A 4,597-nucleotide genomic window follows, 5' to 3' on the forward strand; every position below is an offset into this window, starting at 1 on the left:
GATGGATATGCAATCACTGATGTGACAATCTATTCCAAGATGTCAGGCCAGATTGCATCGAGTTGGGTTCGAGGACGGTGGAACGGAGGCAGACGCGTTTGGGGCTTAACCGCTCTTTGACACCAGTTCTTCTTCGGCTACCCACAGTACAGTCGAGGATACCGGGTTGACTTCTCCCATAATTACCTTCTGCCACCTCTCCTGGATGAACATCCTCCTGTTTGTGCACTGGAGGGTTGCTTCGGTCACTTGTCTGTGAGAAGGTCAGATATTAAAGTTCCATGAAGTAAAGGAGTTGTACCACGTGGTTAAGGGGATGCACAAGAAACCTTTGTGCTCTGCGCACTTGAGTTCGAATCCAATCCTCGTCTGTAACGTATCTGTTGTGTCTCTGTTTGATCCACTTCATGAGGGTGACGGAAAAATGCTGTGATTTTTAGTGTTTGGGGCTTGGGGTTGTGAATAATCGAACACTTTCCATATTGAAACCACTTTAGAAAATGACGAGAAAGTTACTTAATTCACTCCCCCCCATAATTGCGCACACATTCTGAGTTGGAAACTATTTCTTTCCCTCAGTTTGAAAGCCATGAAGCCGCGCAAACGATAGATTCATCAGATATATGAGCAGTATTACGCCATTCGACCCATCGAGTCTGCCCGCCATTCGATCATGACTGAAATGTTCATCATCTGCTACCTGAAATGTTACTGAACAAGAGATCGATTGAGATATCAGCCAGAACACTTCCTCCCGAGAACACATAACATTGGAGCTGGGACATGCAATTTAGCCTCTTGGGCGTAAAACCTTCCATGTGATCTTGCCTGATCAAACATAATGGCCTCAAAACCACCGTCCTGCCCGTTCTCCAGAACCCTTCAACTCATTACCAATAAAAGTCTCTCTAAGTCCTCCTTAACTTTCTCACTGTCCCTGCATCCACCACACTCTGAGGAAGTGAATTCCACAGAATTAAAACCCTTTGGGAGAAGTAGTTTTTCTTTTTTAAATTTGCCTCCTCATATTCTAAGATGATGACCTCTCGTTTTAGACTACCCCACAACAGGTAACATCAACTCCACGTCTACAATATCTACACCTTTTCGCATCTTAAACACCACACTTAGATAATCCGCATAAATTCTGAATGAGAAACAGTTGACCAGTCTTCCTCAGTTTGAAACTCAGGATGTCGCGCAAAAACATTCGATTCAACTATTACTGCGATGGCCGGGAATCGAACCGGAGTCAACGGTTTCAAAAGCAGCGATGCTCACCACTATACCACCATCGCTGCAGTTTCCCCATCGAATACCTGGTTGAATAGAAAGAGGCAAATAATTTCCATCAGTTCATGGATGCAAAACGAATTAAGACGTATTGACACAAACATTTGTGCGACGAGGTGGCTGAGTGGTTAAAGCGATGGACTGCTAATCCATTGTGCTCTGCACACGTGGGTTCGAATCCCATCCTCGTCGATTTTTCGTCCATTGTTTCACGGAAGTGGGATTCATTTTTCCACGATGGATCTGCAATCACTGATGTGACAAACTATTCCAAGTTGTCAGGCCACTTGCATCGAGTTGGGTTACAGGAGGGACGAACGGAGGCAGACGTGTTTGGGGCTTAACCCCACATTGCCACCACTTCTTCTTCGGCTACCAACTGTGCAGTCGAGGTTACCGGGTTCACTTCTCCCATTATTAACTTCTGCCACCTCTCGTGGATGAACGTCCTCCTGATTGTACATTGGTGGGGTGCTTCGGCTACTTGTCTGTGACAAGATCAGATATTAAAGTTCCATGAACTAAAGGGGTTGTATCACGTGGTTAAGGTCAGGCACAATAATCCATTGTACTCTGCACACGTGGTTTCAAATCCCATTCTTGTCTGTAACGTGTCTGTTGTATCTCTGTTTCGTCCACTTCATGAGGATATAGAAAAAAGGCTGTGATTTTTAGCTTTTGTTTCAGGGCTTGGCGGGCGGTGAATAGTCGAACACTGTCCATGGTGAAGCCAAATAATAAAAAGCTGAGAAAGTTACTTTTCACTCCCTGCCCTAATTGCGCATAGATTCTGAGTTGGAAAATGTTCCTTCCCCTCAATTTGAAACTCACGAAGTCGCACAAAATATAAGTTCATAAAATATAGGAGCAGAATTAAGCCATTAGACCCATCGAGTCTGCCCCGCCATTCTATCACGGATGATGTGTTCCTCATCTGTTACCTACAATGTTACAGATGAAGAGGGCGATTGATCTCAGCTAGAATACGTCCTCACTATAACACATGACCTAGGAGCGGGAGAAGACAATTTAGCCTCCTGAGCATAACACGTTCCATGAGATCTTGGCTGATCCCATACTGGCCTCAACTCCACCCGTTCTCCATAACCCTTCCACTCATTACCAACAAAAATCTCTCTAACTCCTCCTTAAATGTATTCACTGTCCCTGCATCCATCGCAATCTGGGGTAGCGAATTCCACAGAATCATAGATCATAGAATTTACAGTGCAGAAGGAGGCCATTCGGCCCATCGACTCTGCACCGGCTCTTGGAAAGAGCACCCTACCGAGGCCCACACCACCCAATCCCCATAACCCAGTAACCCCATTCAACCAACCCTAAGGCCAATTTTTGGACACTAAGGGCAATTTAACATGGACAACCCGTCTAACCTGCACATCTTTGGACTGTGGGAGGAAACCGGAGCACCCGGAGGAAACCCACGCACACACGGGGAGAACGTGCAGACTCCGCACAGACAGTGAGCCAAACCGGGAATCAAACCTGGGACCCTGGAGCTGTGGAGCAATTATGCTAACCACTATGCTACCGTGCTGCCCGAATCACAAGTCTTTAGAGGCTAGATTCACAGTATAAAAGTGATCCCCTACAGTGCAGGCTGTGTTTGCACTGAGTGCTGAATTTGGTGCATTTGAGTGCTATAGTGAGAGCTTGGTGACTGAGAGTGCTGAATTTCCTGCATTTGAGTGCTATAGTGAGAGTTTGGTGACTGAGGGAGTGCTGAATTTGGTGCATTTGAGTGCTATAGTGAGAGTTTGGTGACTGACGGAGTAAAGTGAGGAGGGAGTAAGGTGCTGCTTGCATTTTGTTTCCTCCATTTCCGCAAAGAGTGAGAAGAGAGCCAGGAGTTTACAGAGAGTGCAGCTGACTGGGAGCAGTGTCGGAGGGCGGAGATCCAGTTGGTCCACAGGGCAGCTTTATTCTGCAAGGTAAGAGGGGATGGAGGCTAGGCCAGTTGCATGCTCCTCCTGTAGGATGTGAGTGGTGAGGGATACCACCGATGTCCGCGCTGACTATACCAGCGGGAAGTGCACCCAACTCCAGCTCCTCAAAGACCGTGTTAGGGAACTGGAGCTGAAGCTGGATGAACTTCGGATCATCCGGGAGGCAGAGGGGGCGATAAAGCAGAGTTACAGGGAGGTAACCACACCCAAGGTACAAGACAAGAATAGCTGGGTTAGAGTCAGGTGCGGGGGGGGGGGGGGGGGGGAGGCAGACAGTGCAGGGATCCCTCGTGGCCGTTCCCCTTCAAAATAAGTATACCGTTTTTTACGCTGTTGGGGGGGATGACCTACCGGGGGAAGGCCCTAGCGGCCAGGTCTCTGGCACTGAGTCTAGCTCTGGGGCTCAGAAGGGAAGGGGGAGAATAGAAAAGCAATAGTTGTAGGAGATTCAATGGTTAGGGGAATAGATAGGAGATTCTGAGGTCGCGAGCGAGACTCCCGGAAGGTATGTTGCCTCCCGGGTGACAGGGGCAAGGATGTCTCGGATCGTGTCTTCAGGATCCTTAAGGGGGAGGGGGAGCAGCCAGAAGTCGTGGTGCACATTGGTACCAACGACGTAGGTAGGAAAAGGGGTGTGGAGGTAATAAATGAGTTTAGGTAGGTAGGCTGGAAGTTAAAAACCAGGACAGACAGAGTTGCCATCTCGGGTTTGTTGCCGGTGCCACGTGATAGCGAGGCTAGGAATAGGGAGAGAGTGCAGCTGAACATGTGGCTGCAGGAATGCTGAAGGAGGGAGGGCTTCAGGTACATGGATAATTGGAGTGCATTCTGGGGAAGGTGGGACCTGTACAAGCAGGACGGGTTGCATCTGAACCAGAGGGGCACCAATATCCTGGGAGCAAGGTTTTCGAGTACTCTTCGGGAGGGTTGAAAATAGTTTGGCAGGGGAATGGGAACTGGATTTGTAGTCCAGCAAATAAAGTAGCCGATATTCAGGACGCCAAAGCGTGTAATGAGGCAGTGGGGAAGGGAACACTGACAAAGGAGATTACTTGCAGGCATGGAGATGGCTTGAAGTGTGTATACTTCAACGCAAGAAGCATCAGGAATAAGGCGGGTGAACATATGGCATGGATCGGAACTTGGGACTACGATGTGGTGGCCATCACGGAGACTTGGATAGAACAGGGACAGAAATGGTTGTTGGAGGTCCCTGGTTATAGATGTTTCAATAAGATTAGGGAGGGTGGTAAAAGAGGTGGGGGGGGGGGTGGCATTGTCAATTAGAGATAGTATAACAGCTGCAGAAAGGCAGTCCGAGGAGTATCAGCCTACTG

General features: G+C 48.3%; 1 non-coding gene across 1 annotated transcript; it reads left to right on the top strand.

Moving 5' to 3' along the window:
• Positions 1-1,403: 1,403 nt before the first annotated feature.
• Positions 1,404-1,485, top strand: trnas-gcu (transfer RNA serine (anticodon GCU)). The gene has a single exon. It is a non-coding gene; the product is annotated as a tRNA-Ser (tRNA).
• Positions 1,486-4,597: the final 3,112 nt, after the last annotated feature.

The sequence above is a fragment of the Scyliorhinus torazame genome, chromosome 24 (assembly GCF_047496885.1).
Source record: "Scyliorhinus torazame isolate Kashiwa2021f chromosome 24, sScyTor2.1, whole genome shotgun sequence".
NCBI classification, from domain to species: domain Eukaryota; kingdom Metazoa; phylum Chordata; class Chondrichthyes; order Carcharhiniformes; family Scyliorhinidae; genus Scyliorhinus; species Scyliorhinus torazame.